The 15,539-nt window shown below is 37.8% G+C and overlaps 1 long non-coding RNA gene across 1 annotated transcript; it reads left to right on the top strand.

Annotated features, from left to right (window-relative positions):
- The first annotated feature begins 679 nt into the window (after positions 1–679).
- On the top strand, positions 680–14,521 carry LOC137469968 (uncharacterized). The gene is made up of 2 exons (XR_010996837.1): positions 680–853; positions 13,293–14,521. It is a non-coding gene; the product is annotated as an uncharacterized lncRNA (long non-coding RNA).
- Positions 14,522–15,539: the final 1,018 nt, after the last annotated feature.

Raw genomic sequence — 15,539 nt, forward strand, 5'->3', positions numbered from 1 at the left:
ACACCTTTTAACTATTTCATGTAGTTAATGTTAGGTATGATGAGCACATGCCCCTAGGTTATGGGAGATCGTCATGGCGAGTGTATAAGCAGCACAGTAAATCACTTCCTGGAAGGGTGCAGGGAGTTGTTTTTGCAGTGTTGCTAAGTATGGGAAAAATTATTACAGTAGGATGCAGAAGGGCAGCTGGTGGAGAGATAGGGGAAGGGCAAAAAGCCCATGGAATGGGAGAGTTTGGCCATTGTCCTTAATGAGAAAGAGCAGCAGGGTTTCTGTTGTAGCCTAAGGATGGTGGGGGTTTTATGACAGCCTGGGGTTTCTGCTGGTCCCTCTATTGATTGTGTCTTACAGGGGATGAAGGTTTGACCTACAGACTTTCAGGTCATTTATAAGAAACTACCTCAGGTAGTTCATAAGAAAAAATAGGCCAAAATTTATGAGAGCTATTTATAAGAACATCCCTGCAGTGCTGCTTTCTCTCTCACAATCATTTTAAGGGTCATCTTAAAAATTCTCTAAAATAAACATGCAAGACCTTCAAGTCCTTACTGTGAAATTGGCACTATATACCACAGATGAGTAACATTTCTGGTTTTTCGTTAATTTCCTCTCCTTTTTAGAGAAAAACACAAATACAACAGGTGGAGAACATCATCTTCGCTATCAGCTTCTCACCTGTTTTGTTCCTCCCTTGCATAAAATTACAAATAGGAGTGACCCAGCTAGTAAGCTGGGCATGCAGCTGTTTTGTGAGTGAGTTGTGTGTCCTGTGCTTGGAAATGGTGGATTTCTGCCTGCTGACCGGACCTTGTTGAAATCAGCCACTGAACATCAGCAAAAAGTGAGTAATCCTGTACAGCAAAACAGCAGCAGCACAAATCCAGGCACCAGCAGGAAGAGATTCCAAGGGCTGTCCCTGAAAAGTGATTGCTCACTGAATGAGGGCTAAAAAAAAGTTTTAATTACTCTCAGAATATGTTTTGCTTCTCTGGAAATGGTCTTTTTTGCTGCATCCAAAGTAGATTGCAAGTACCAAGTCAGTTAAAAGTGTAGCTGTTCACAATTCATAATGTACTGTTATAAATAATGCAGCACAGGGTATAGAAGCACAAATAGAATTATGAATAATGTTATGGAAATTACTGAGGGAGAGAGATTCAAACTAATTTAAAAACAAACATAACCTGAAATGCTGTGACTTGGGACTTTTAGTTTTGCCAAACTGAAAGAGTTTATTTGGGGCTTTATAGCATTTTTCCATAGGGTTCATGAACTGTTAAGACCTCCTTGCTCTTTCCCTATACTATACTCAGTGGGAGTAGATGTTTACTCATTTTGCCTTACTTCCTGACACTATTACATTTTTGCTTAAATCATTTTACAAGGAATGGTGCTGTGGGCTCATTCTGCCTGTGCTGGCACATTGGCATGCTCTGATCAAAGAATGAGTCTGCCTCACACTGGGGTGAATATATTCTCATCCCTGCTACACCAAGGAGACTATTCTAGTTAAAAAATTCATCTTGAAAGCAGGAGATGCATGCACATTGCTGTATCTATGAGAAGTTTTAAGAAGTTTGTTACAACTGTTGGCAATACTATGACTTTTTCCAGATGTTGTACTCCAATACAAATATCTTAAATCTGTCTTGCATCCATGACTCTCTAAATATGTAAATATTAGGTAGTATCCTAGAGCAAACAGAAATAAAACTGAAACAGAGATTTTAAAAAGCAAAGTACTAAATATTCTATTGATACATTTGGTTACTGTGAGTTAAAGATTTTCTGTCTCACAATTAACACAGAGATTAATTATGCAAATTGTTTTTAAAATATTTGTTCTGATGGTCTTTTAGCATTCTGTAAAGATGCTTTAACCGTTAATTACAGTTGTTCCCAGTGCCTGGGGCTATATTTCCAGTAGCACTCTGCTTTTAACACCTCCGCAATATCACTGTTCCCTTTGTTGAAAGTTACAGTTTAAAAATAGCAAAGCCCTTACATATTTCTTCAGCACTATTTGATTGCTACAAACAACCAAAAATTACCTTAGTAACTACTTAATAAAGTCAGAAGCTAACATATAATAGATACATACATGTTTTAAATAGCTATTTCCTTGGAATAATATATAATGGAAATTAGCAGGCAACTCAAGGATTAATTATTACAGAATTTATTATTTCTAGATCCTGTGATCCTATTTAGAAGAGTTATCTCAGGATAATTGACTTTTGATTACACGGTACAGTAATTCTCATAAACATCTTGTTATGCTGCATAAAAATGTCTTGTGGGTTTTTGGGAATTTGAAAGCAAAGGAGCCTGGTGACCACAATGCCCTTCCCAGGTCCTGTTCTATGAATCAGAATTTATTATACCCTAAAAATCTTCTGAATTTTTGCCAGTCTTCATTTAGTCTCATTAATGTTTTGGGTTTTTTTTTTTTTAATCTTGAGAATAATCCTTTCCCTTCTGTAATCTTCATTATTTCTTTTATCAAAAGGTGGAAATAATTTACTATTCATGGGAGGTTTCTATAATGTACTCCATTTTGAGTTTTTTATCTATGTTTTTAACGAGCTATTTAAAACACTGACTTTGTTTACTAGCTCTGCTGAGGGGTCAACTTGCACATTTGTATGTGATATTATATATATATATATATGACTAAAGTAATTAAAACCACTTTACAACTTTTGTGATCACATAACAGACATCAAACTGTCTTCACATACTTAATTTGATTCCCCTAAATAAATGAGTATTTTAAAAAAGTTCAATAGAAGTACTTTATTTCTGAATTTATTTCTACTGATGATTTTTATAGTCTAGACAAGTATTTACATGTTGTAAAAATATTTTGTTAACACAGTATTTCTATGTACTATCCCAGGGATGTTGTCTTCCTTTTACTATGCAAGATTTCCATAGTGTTCTAAAACTGAGCATTAAAACTGCCAGTTCTAAGGCTGCTGCTCATTTCTGTTGTGTGTTACTCTGTACATGTTTGTGTTGCATGTCAGTATTCAGTTCACTTTAATAACTTAGTTAATGTCAGTAACCAAAATCTGCTCTATAGCACTCTTTATAAAATAAATCTGTTCACCAGAAGAAGCATTTGAGGTGTACAAGGGCAAAAGAGAAATCAATGTTTTCTTGTATTCTCTAGTCTGTTATTAGGCCAGTAACAACTTAGATACTGTCAAATGTAATGTAAAACAAATAGTCTTATCCTTTGGAATACAAGGATACAACTGGGTTGGTTATCCTACAGGTTGCCCCTCTCTCTAGAAATGTTCTTCTTACAGTCTAATGAAAGTAAATCTTCATGTGATTGTGAAATGATTCCTGAACTTCAGATAGTTTTCCCTAAGCCAGATGACACAAGTAAATTTTACTGACCTTGGGGGGCATCTTCATGTAGCCCTGCCAGTGTCTGTGGCAGGTGTGCTCCAGTCCTCGCTGGGAGCATGTGCATCCCAGGGGAGATGCTGAGTGCAAGATGATGTGGAGGTTCCTGCAGCAGGCACAAGGGCATGCTTTCAGAAGCCCCTGCTTGGATGTGCATGTAACATAAATCTTGTAGTCTCCTACTTAAATTATAGTTTTTATTGATTACTTTATAGAGAAAAGTACAGCTGTGATAACATCACCAGAGTAAAGCAGTGGGGTTATGAATCTTGTGGACCTGTGAAGAAATTTCCTCTGGTTGTGTGCTTTTTCTTTATTTGAGCTTCCAAAATAAAGGTCTGCCATTGATTTGCAGTGTATTCTGCCTCTGTTATGAGGAATATTGCTGCTTTCCTGGCAGTGCATACGTACTGCATCACAAATCAGGGAGCATGTCAGAGAGTTAATAACTGTACAAGTTGGACTGCTTTGGGCTCTAAGTGTTAGAATCTCATCTAAAAGCTCCTCCAAAAAGGAAACCAGGCCTAAAGATCACAGATTTTCAGCAATATTTGTTCTCCTAGTGAAAACCCTACCCTTCAGATGACTTTGGCATCCTCCAACATCAGCTTTTGAACTCCAGAAATGCCCAAATTCCCTGAGCACATCACTCCTGCAAAAACTGACCTTGCCTAAAGCAGAGGCTCAAAGTCATGCTGAAGTCCTTGTGGCCCCTCACTGGATTCAAACTAGAGATTCCTTTCCTTTCCTTGCTGGTACTGCCAAGTCATTCATCTGTACTGTGACTGCATCTGCATCTACTGCTCCTGCAAAAGTCTGTCTCTCCTTAGGAGTCCCTGTGAGGCTGTCCTCTTAGGAGTTTTTATAGTCACACAAACAGTATGGAAAAATAAAGAACAGAGGTAAGCAAATCTGAGGCCAAACTGCAGGCACTGCAGATACCTCATCTGACAGGGAAGGGAGATTTGACCATAGTGAGGTAAAGGAAAGATGAGAATAGAATTCAAATAAAAATTTTTGAGGGTTGCAAAAAAACCCCTCACTAACTTGCAGTGGATTTTATGGCCAAGATATGTTGATCTCTTTATAGAGACAACAGGCTGTAAAAAATGCAAAATTTTTTAGTACAAGCATACAGCTTTTGGGTTATTTGCTGGTAAGTAGTAATAGTGAGATTGCAAACATTTTAAAACACAAAAGGGATGAATTTTTAACAAACAAAAACATGTTCACAAATGTTGTTCTTGTACTTCAAACCACAGTACAAAGAACCAGTGTGCATGCAGGGGGGTTTGTTGTTGGTTGGTTTTAGGTTTTTTATAAATTCCCATTTACCGTCTGGTTTCCGTCCTAGGCATTTTTAAACAAGAAATCCTACACTGCACTTGTTATTTAGGTTATTTCCTGCTTCAATTCCTTCTTAAGTCTTGGATAAATATCCTCTGGTCATGATGAACCTGTTTGTAAACTGTTTCTGAACTTCAGATGAATGAAAGACCATTGAGATACCATTTATTTAAAAAAATGTGTGTTTGTGCAGTTGGGAGAAAGCACGTTTCTGATGAGAGAATTTTCTGCACTCCTCTACATTCACTGTGTATAAAAATTCATTTAATTTATCTGCTCTGGTATTATCTTCTGAATGCCTCTTTTGTGCCTTTAGCATTTACTGTTGTATAGCCTTTCTAGAAGGCTTTGATGGCTCTGTAAAAGGTTTTATTATTACTTTTTTTAGCTTTTATAACTTTCTTCTTTAAGCTCTTTGGTCTGCCTTGTGTTTTTAACCTGCCAGAGCTCATTCTACTTTCTTTTTCTCACTTGAGCACAATGTCAACTTTTTAAAGGTCACCTTCTCCCTTCTGAAACCTGGTCTAGAGCACATGTAACTGATCAAAGCATGATGCAGTGAGTTAAAGGTGAAGCCACTCCTGGTCAGTGAAAGCTGTAGTGTTAATGAGATATCCAGACAGGAGGGGAGAGCTGTGGGGTGGTCAGTAATTGAGCTCAAGAGGACTCAGAAAGAGGTTGAAAGCCTCTCTTTTGCCTCCCTATGGCAGTGCCTGCCTAGAAAGGTGAATAAACTGCTGTTGCTTTTTGTTGTCTTGAATACAGTAGGGGAAAAATGGCAATTTAAATGACTAGAATTGCATCAAAAAGTCTTTGTTCAGTTTTTCCTCTTAATGGACCCAAGACCCTCAAAATTGGGCTATCCATTTAGGTCAAAAAACCAAAAAATTAAACTGTTGAGTGACATTAATGACAAGCTTAGAGAGATGCCATACATTGCAACTGTGACACAACAGAGTGAAAGAATACAGATTTTCCCATACAATAATCTTGTATCAAGGAGGAAATGTAAATAAAACAGTGTTATGTTGTACTGTTATTAATTAAGACCTGTTGTTCAATATGCTGAAAGGCTTTAAAACAGTCCATGCACATTAAAACTTAACACAAAGAAGTTCAGCTGAGACAAATATAGAAAACAATTGCTTTTCATTTTTAATTCCAAAACTCTTGCAAGAGCGTTTAAAAATAAAGTAGGATTTGTTTCAAGGAACAAATTTGATGAATCTGCATAAAAGCAAACAAACATCTTGATATGAAATGGCACCTCTATCTGCAGCAGTTGCTCAATTTTGACCTCCCTTAGGAACATATAAAATAACATCTAGAATTTATTTTCAAGTATTTTGAAAAACTGGAAATACATGCACATGCTTAGTGTGCAGATGAGGCATTGCTTCACTTTAAATAACCAAAAAAGAGTAACCAGCAATACCTCTCATAGAAGCAGGGTTTAAGAGCTTGGTCTGTTACAGCCAAGAGTTTCAGCCAATTATTTCTCTGTGAACACTAACTGGCATAAAAATGTTCCATAACTTTACTGCATACAGGGGGTTTATTTCCCAATTTACTTTTTTTCCCTTATCACAGCTTCAGGCTGGCCTGTAAAATTCACTTCAATGTATTATTAAGTGTGATGGGATTTACATAGATTTGAAAATACTCTTACAATAGCACCTGAGTGATAATTAAGTTATGTGACTCTCTGACAATTGCCTTTACTACTTGAGAAATAGCACAGACTTTTTTTGGATCCCAGCTGAAAATAGATAAAACGGGAATTGCAGCAGTGGCATAAGATGGAGGCAATACTGTCATATAAAACACTGTACACTCACATTAATTGTGCTCCTTTCCAACAATGTGAAGCCTTTGCCTTTATAGTTCCACTCCTTATGGCTCCTTGTAGTTTCAAAGGTATAGCAGTCTCTGAGTCTATTGCTTTTAACAAAATCACTATTGATTGGTGGTGAGAGGAACAAAACAATGAAAAAAATGCCATTGGACAGCTGATGCAAAAGTTTTCTTTTGCTCTTGTTACTGAAGCTGTCAGGAGCTAGTTCTGCATTAAATATGTGGTGCCAAGTTCCCCATCAGTCATCAAGGAGCTGCACACACTTAGTGATGCCTTCAAGCTCTAGATATAAAACAACACACTTTGGAGAGCAATGTTAACATAGGAAGCAATATAAAAGCTGGTCTTTAACTGGATGCCTCCAGAGTCAGGTATGAAAAAATGCCCGGCCCACATAGGGTGAATACAGTTTTGTAAGTTTAGTAAATTAGCATAATTAACAAGAATTCCCAATTAGAAGCACAAGTAATGAGGTAGTTCCCCTCCTTGGTTCTACCTCTTCTGGAGCCCTCTTTCTTTCTGCTAGCTATACTTTGTTTATGAGACCATGTCTTGAGAGAGTAGCTCATCCTGGGTTCCCAGAGGAAGAAGAAAGATAGAATTGGGGCCCTTGGAATGTGTTCTGTCTTTCTGTCTGTCAGTACTGGACTTATATATGAATTATATAACTATACAATAATAGTCTACAGAGCTACAAATATATATGAAGAAAATATAAAAGCAAAAATATGTTTGGCATCATTACAACTTGTGGTGGGACCTCCGCCCTGCAGGTCCCATGGTGGATAGCAGTGATGGGATTAATATTGTAGGGAATTAGCACAAAAAAATTCAGTGTGAGACACTATGGAAGGAGAATGTGATAGCTACTTTAAACAAAAACAGTCTCACTCCCTTGCTCTCGGACTTCATCCTTTGCCAAGACATACACCCATGGGGCTTGGTCTGGACAAGGAGTGCTGACTATTACATCCTCATCTCTCTTGTTTCTTTTGTGACTAGCAGCAATCAACCATATTTTGAATGCTTATGCCCCATAGGTGTGGATGATATCTGGATTTCTTTCAGTTCATTATTTTGCTTCAGACCTTTTAAGCCTTGGGCAAAATTCTGTATTTCCTCATTCTTTTTGCCTTCATCATCTTATGCTTTAATCATTAGGCTGCCTTTTTATTTGTATCTGGTCATTCAAATGCAGTCACACAGACAGTGCTCTGTAGCAATTAATGTGTATCACTTTTATGCTCACATTTCCACTTGTGCTTATCCCAGTTGCTTTTCTGTTAGGAATTCCCACTGTCTAGCTCTAGGCATTAGCTATTTATTTCCCAGGGAATAACAGAGCTGGAGAAACACGGCACCACACCTAAGCCTTTCTACTAATAGGGTGCAGAGGAACTAGGAATTAAAAAACCCCCAAATGACAAGCCAGTTAAGGATTTCTATACATTCAAGCAGAAATTACCTGAAGGGCTACCACTCTGAAACTGTCCTCTCAGTGTCAGTACCACTGTGGTTTAGCTTTATCTTTTCTGCCAGAAAAGATATTTCTGCCTCAATAGAAATATTGTGAAATATTGAGAATAGAAATATCTACATCAATATTTCTACCTGCTTTTTTTTTCTGTTTTTATAATAATTCTGATCAGGCCTGGGGTAATTTTCCCAACACATGCCTTAGTTCCACTTCTCCCCCATGGCTTCTCTACCTCTTTAGCCTCTTGCAAAAATCTGTCTCTTCCAAAATGCTGCTGTTAAATGTACATTCCTTTAAAGTCCTGGCTTCTGGGTTCCTACCTCTCTTACAAGATTTTCTGTCTCTACTGTCTAGACCCTTGTCTCTCCTAACACAATTTGTAAAGTAACACTTTCTAGAAGCACAAGGAAATAGTATTTTTAATACAATTAAATGGCTCTTTTAAGCATATTTTAAACTAGACAGAGCCAAAACCTTCACCAGAACTAAACTTCAGAGCTTACTGGCTCCAACTCAGTTTACTTTTACTGCACAGCTCTTACAATTTTGGTAGCTGTCAGCTTGAAGTCCCAGTTTGAGCTCTCTACTGAGTTTGCTGGCCAAGTTCCCCTAAGGGTGATTGTAAGTGATGGAACAATTAATCAAAAATTTGCAAAGAAAAAATTTCAAGCAATTCAGAATGAAAATTAATACATCTCTGTATAAAATGTTCCATGTGTAGTTCCTAGGGAATTTGGAAGCATTCAGATCCTGTAATAAGATATTTAATCATCAAATGAAGATTAAATATTTTTAAAATGAAATATTTTCATCATGTATTCTTCCTTAGCTAAGCAATTCTTGTTTTGGGAAAGCAATTACAAAAGACTACAGTCAGTTCTATTATACATTCCCAAAGCAGCAAATCAAAAACATAACAGTTATATAGGGCTATTTCTTCTAGGATCCAATCAACGAAATTGATTCTTGTAAAGGATAAAGAGGACACCATCAAGTCTGTAGCCACATGCATGATTATGATGTGTTCTAACCAGAAAACAACCGTGCAAATAACGGCTTGGACCTGAGGAACTTAATCTGGAACCTTCTGTCTCTAAACCTGTGATTCTTAAAAAGTTTTTCTTTTGACCATTGTGAAAAGAGAACACACTTGGAACAGAAGGCTATTTCATTTACTTTATTATGCATTGGTCTTATTTCAAAGACTGATTTAGACTTTTATCACTCCTCCTTAAACCTCAACCACAGAAGAGTTCATTCTTAAGTTTCAAGCAAATCTTTAATTGATATTTTTCACTCTATTGCCAAACAGTCATAGATGGTATGAATTATCTTGATTAATGCAATGGTGTTAGTGGAATATAGATACACTTCATTTTCAGTTCCATAGCTCAACTGAGCCACCAATTTATGTGGTTTTTACATCATCAAGCAACCACAGTTTCACCAGAGCCCTTTAAGGTGGAAAGCTTAGCGCTGCATGGTTTCAACAGTATAAGAAAGGTACTCCTTTCAGTGATCTACAGTCTTTATAGCAAAGACACTGCCTTCTGCCCTGGTTGTTGGTCCTGTGCAGTCATGTTTTTCCTGGCACAGATATTATGTGTTGATTTGACCACAGGAAATATTTTGGCTCTTGGCTGTGTCAGACTTAGGTTGCATAGGAGATCTTATAAAAAACATGCAGGGCCAGCACTTTGGGCAAGGCTTCTTAAGCCTTTCCACTGCTAGGATGTCAAAACCTTTTGAAAATCATCTAAAAAACCAGCAGAGTCTGCAGGCAGAACTGGAGAATTCCTGTACTCCAAAAGCTGCTAGGTTATGTTGTTTTGGGGTTACAAAATTGAATAACCCGACCAGAGTTTGTGCAGCAGCCTAAGGATTAGCTCTGCTCCTGTCCCTATCTATAGATTGCCAGAAAATGTTTTTCTATTGACTTTCTTATGCAGCAGAACTCCTGTTAGCCACATTATTTTTCACCCAAAGCCAAATAAAAGCAAGTCAATGAACTCCATTCATTTTCCAGCTGGTTCAGCTACCTGAGCCAACTTAGCAGATAGTTTACAAAAGCCATCCTGGCAGAAAGAAGAGCAGGGATAAGCACTTGAGGATTTAGTATGGGGAGTCAGCTCTTTCACTAGGATAAAAAAGTTTTGGAAAGAAGCAAAGCTTTTGAAATGGTGGTTTTCATGCTTCAGCGTGGCAGTTCTGTTTCAGTATTGTTTGCTCTTCTGTACATTCTTTTTGAATAACTTCAAAAACAAATGTGAATTACCAATTAATGTGAATTATCATTGATAAACATTCAGATGATACAATTGTTATGATAACACTTCAGTCAGTTTTACAGGACACGTGCAAGTAAGGACTTAGGGCTTCAGCTCAAAAAACACAGGCAGAAGTCTGAGATTTTTCAGATGGCAGGATTTCACTTGAAGGTTCCCTTCAGGTCTTTGTCTGAGATGCCTATGAGCAAAGCAGGGGCACCAAAGGTGGGACTCAGCTGCAGGTCAGGAAGAACTTTTACACTAAGACCTATGAAACAGAATGCAAACAATTAGTGTCAACAATTGTTTCATTGATGCTCTGAGCAGTAAGAAGGTAAAATTTGCCAAATTACTACAGACTCAGCTGTAATGCCTTCAGTCAGAAACTACCAACTAGGACATTAAATGTGTGGTGGAGAGTCTCATCAAACTCCACCTGGAAAAAAAATTTAAGCCTGCTGTAATCTCAAGTAGGGAAGAGAGATGCTTGTAACGAGGGAGATAGTAGCTCTTCTTGGTCTTACTCTCTGCTATTCCTTCATGTGTCTCTGTATTTTGTTCTTGATTGTCTTCCCATGCAAAACAGTAAACAAATAAGTGGAAAATAAACTCTCTCAGACTTGCAACAACATCCTCTGCAATGCAGTAATTATGGTGATACAACACAGCAAGGACTGTAAAAAATGTGATACAGAACTGTATCTAAATTTTGTTTCATACATTCAAAAGGCCAATATATGCAATGGACATTATACAACAAGGTAAACCTATGCATTATTTCGTTAGAAGAAATGTTGCATCTTAACTCTTCTTGGTTATGAGAAGTCTGGGAACCTTGGGGTTAAGTCTGATGCAAAGCCACTTTTCTGATGGAGTTCAGCAAGAAGATTTTCTGCTTCCAAAATATCCAACATTCTCAGGAAAAGTTGGAATCAGAAGGTCATGTTTTTCCCTTAGCTATAAAGAAACATCCAAACTTTTCTTAGTAATTTGCTTTTTAAAACAAGAATTCACATTTCTTTAAAATCTGGAAAGCTAAGATGCTTAGTTTGTCCTTAGTGCTAGCAGACTTCAGTGGCACTGAATATTTTCTGGCTTATTCCACCAGATGAGAAGCAGTAGTTGGAAAGTGTTCTGACAACTGCTTTTGCTTCCCATTGGCAATCCAGTAGGCTCCAAATGGGGGAGGTTGAGCCATGAGCCTTGTGACTGCGATTTCCTTCAGCCTTCTCCTCAGCATTGAAATCTTCAGGGAAACTGTTAATCATCTTGAGATCTCCTTTTTATGCAAGCCAAGAATCCTCTGAGTGGAAACCTGTACCTGGCTATTCACTTCAATGCTGAGGGAGGGAGAATCCATTTGCTCACAATGGTGTTCTCCATCCTGGACACATCCTCCTCTTGTGAATATTTGCTCTGACAGATGTGGCCATCAAAAAGCTAATTTGACTAAGTTGATTTAACTTCATCCCAGAGTTATCAATCCACAACTAAAGCTCTTACTCTGCCCTTCCAAAGCTCTAACACAGAACGCTTTTATCTATTTCCCTAGTAATTTTATTTGTCTTCATTAAAGATTTTCCTTTCCTGATCCTTGGTGGATTTGCTGTCTGTAACTGAAAAATCTCTTATGCTAGCAAAGCCACAGCCAGTTCACTCCAAGTGGATATGAATAAGGCATCCAAATATTATATAACAAATACTGATATTTTAAAAAATACTGTGATAGCTCACACTTGCAAAATATTGGTCCAGATAGTCTATAACTCAGTGACTGAATGCTGTGACCATATCTCACCTGGTGTCTCAGAGGTTCTCCCAAACACCTCTCTAATGTTCTCCCATCAAATTAACTTGGCTGCTGTAGAACAGTGGCTGTGTGGCCTCATTCCCTCCGGATGCTCTTGGAAATGCTGGCCAGACAAGACAGTGAGCCTTGACTCTGTGTTGTTCTCACAATTTTCTGAAAGAATGGCTTTTACAATGCTGAATTGTCTTGTTTATTACTCCTGGTGCAAGTTTGGGGTGTTTTGCTCTGTCCTAGAATGCTGATGCTGAGCCAGCATGAATGAAGGTGTGAGATTGCAGTGCTGGAATGCTGGTTTATACCTTGAGAAAATTACCCCTGGTGCCACATGGATTTGTCAGCCTTGAAACACAGCCCTGAGATGGGAGCTGTTTCCATGCTTGGAGAGCCTTTTTTTTTTTTTTTCCCTGTGAAAAAAGCAAAAGTAAAAGCTGTTTTTCTCTAGGTGATTACTCTGTTCTGTAAAGAGGGAAGAATTTTCCCTGATTTATTTAAAGAAAATCACCTGGCATGCCCATGTGCTCAGGTTTCCATCTTACTGAGGAGGTGAATTACCAGTCATCAATCCAGGTGACTGATGGAAAAATTTTCTTCTTATGCTTGCGTGAGCCACTCCAGTTCCAAGTCCCAAAGCAGTTTGTCTGCCCAGTAGATATGTGTTTGATTTAGAGGCACCACTCCAAGGGTAGGAGGGAGTTGGGTTTCCACAGAGCAGGGTTCTGAACCATGATGTTGTATTGCTGAAAACATCCTCCTTAAAAAAAAGCCAGTGAAATTGCCTGAGCCCCTCTGTGTAGGGGAGGAAAGTTACTTATAGCCAATAACTAACAACTGTGATTCCTTTGCTTCTCAATGCTTCCATTATCCAGATTTACTTGCCAAATAACTGATACGAATAATGCTCGGTCTGTAGATTTTTCCAATAATTTCCAGTAATAAAATCACTCAATTTTTAGATTTTATTAAATACAGAGGTTGCATGGCATTGACATTCTCTCTCCAGTTACACATAACTTTTAGAAATAGGTTGCCTTTTCTAAGATTTCTGATTACAAAACCTATCATGCCCATCTGCATGACAGTAAATGTGTAACATTTGCTCCCTCTCTAGTTTGTGGTCAGGAATATTCCCAATCTGCCACTGCCTTTGTGGGATCTCTGAGGAGGACCAGCATTGCTGAGCAGACAGCTTTAAACATTCTGAAAGATTATTCTTAAAATGTGTTCAACTACATTTGATCATTTGGCTTCAAATGAAGGATACTATCAGATATAAGCTGATAGATAACTGATCAAGGGGCAAAGAATGCTGAAGTAATAATTAACTGTTCCACTTAGAAAAACAAAATGAACATATGCTAAGCGAAAGTAGAGAATTTCTGATTCCTTCTGGCCCAGCACATTGATGCAAACACCTTTGCTTCTGCCCTTTGACTGTATTTCCAAGTTCCTCAGGGATCTCCAAGTTTTCCTACAGAATTGCAGCAGCTACTGAAGTTGGAGCTGAAGGCACGACTGCCCTGTCTCACAGCCAGACGCGAGCAGCTGCTGCTGTGCAGGCTGCAGGGGCTGCACCCCCAGTCCAGCCAGGAGCATCCATCTGCCTGAGCTGCTCCCAGGTGCCTCATCCCTCAGCAGCTGCCTTTTCTTCAAGACTTTAAGCAAAATGACTTCTCCTCATATAATCCTGCATGATACTGAAGTAATTTAAATGAATTTATGCCACTTGAGGCTTAAAACCCACTGAATGTTTAAAAATTATTTCAAGCACACAGTCATAAGTCAACCTAAAACATCAAATGCACCTCAAACAGAGAACACATTTTGTCTAAAGTCTGCACTTTTAAAAGGAAAAGAAATCAGGTCTGTTTCTACATGGCTGAACTTCTATGTGGTAAGATAGACTTTTTTTCAGTGTACAGCAAACTCTCCAGTCTGTGTACACAAGTGATTAAACTATCTACAGTATGATGAAATGTAATCTCATATCCTATTTGAGTGGCCAAGTTAAATTAGAGGCAATTAGGACTAATTTGGCTTCTTCCTGAAATCATAAATGTGCAGATGAAAGCTCTGATTAGGGGACAGGGAGTATAGCTTTATTTGATTTTTAGCTTTGAATGGCTAATGTGTTCTTACCTTTGAAGATCTGAATTACTGAAATAGCAGCAAAGTAATAAAAACATCAAAGTTAAATTGATTTTTAAAGATTAAATGGTTGAATTAAAGTGAAGAGGTATAGATTTTGTAAGCAACTGGAAAAATCTATTGGTGTTTAAAAATATCTGAATATTAAACCTTTTGTAATTATGCTTGGTGGCATAAAATGAGTGAAACGGAAAATTCCTGAAGGTTCGAGTCTTCTTCTTACAACCTGAGGAAGCAAAATAACTCTCTGTTTTTAATAGGGTTCCCTATAAATTAATGAAAAAAATCCTTCTATTCCTATGTCCCTGAAATTAATTGTATTTTATCTTGAAGAACACGTTCAACTTTTTCACCTCTAGACTTCATAGCTCTAAATTCTCAAGCATTTGTTCATCAAATAAAATACAGATACTCCTTTAATTCTTATTTTGAATATAGGTTTACACTCAGGGACTGGACCCATTATTTCAGGATTTGTTTGTTCTGCTTCAGAGTAAAATTTGTGCTAGCTGTCAGACACACACACCCAGTGGGTTGTGCTCCTAGGTTGTTATTGCTTGCTAATACATTGTACCTCCATCAGAAGTTTCCAGAACTACTGAACCTTCATTTATAAAATTTTCTGCGATATTGTTAGACTGACTGGCCACCTAGAAGCACCAAAACCTGTATTGCTGCCTGGTATTTTGGCAAGTTGCTTTTCTCAAGTATAACACGTTTATGTTATGCCAAAAAAAAATTCAGGTGCATGTAGAAACCAAAAGAAAAGATGTGTGCAGTAATCAAATAAGAAAACATTTATTTTCTGCCCTGATCTTTCTCAGTATTCAGAATCCTCCAGCTCCTAGGCCAGCAGCATCTGCCCTGCATTTACTCGAGCTGGTCTGGAAAGGAATAATGTGAAAGAGAACAAAATAAACATTGCATAGATATGGATGAAGAGGAGATGGATATGATGTGTATATTTTTGACAGAACAGAATAGAGGTGCTTTGAGAGGCTTGAGGACATTTTTCTTTGAGGTGTGATTTAATTTTTGTCATGTTACCTGAGTAGTAATGACTGCCTCCTAAGGGTTAAGCACAGGGTCAAAGAACACATAAGAGACTCATTCAAGTCTTAGAATAAATGATCCCTGATTTGGATATGAGTGCCCAGTTAATTTCCCCCCTTCCTTTTTTTTTAAATTATTATTTCCAACTTATCCATTTGATGCCAAAAA

This window comes from Anomalospiza imberbis, chromosome 3 (genome assembly GCF_031753505.1).
Source record: "Anomalospiza imberbis isolate Cuckoo-Finch-1a 21T00152 chromosome 3, ASM3175350v1, whole genome shotgun sequence".
Taxonomy (NCBI): domain Eukaryota; kingdom Metazoa; phylum Chordata; class Aves; order Passeriformes; family Viduidae; genus Anomalospiza; species Anomalospiza imberbis.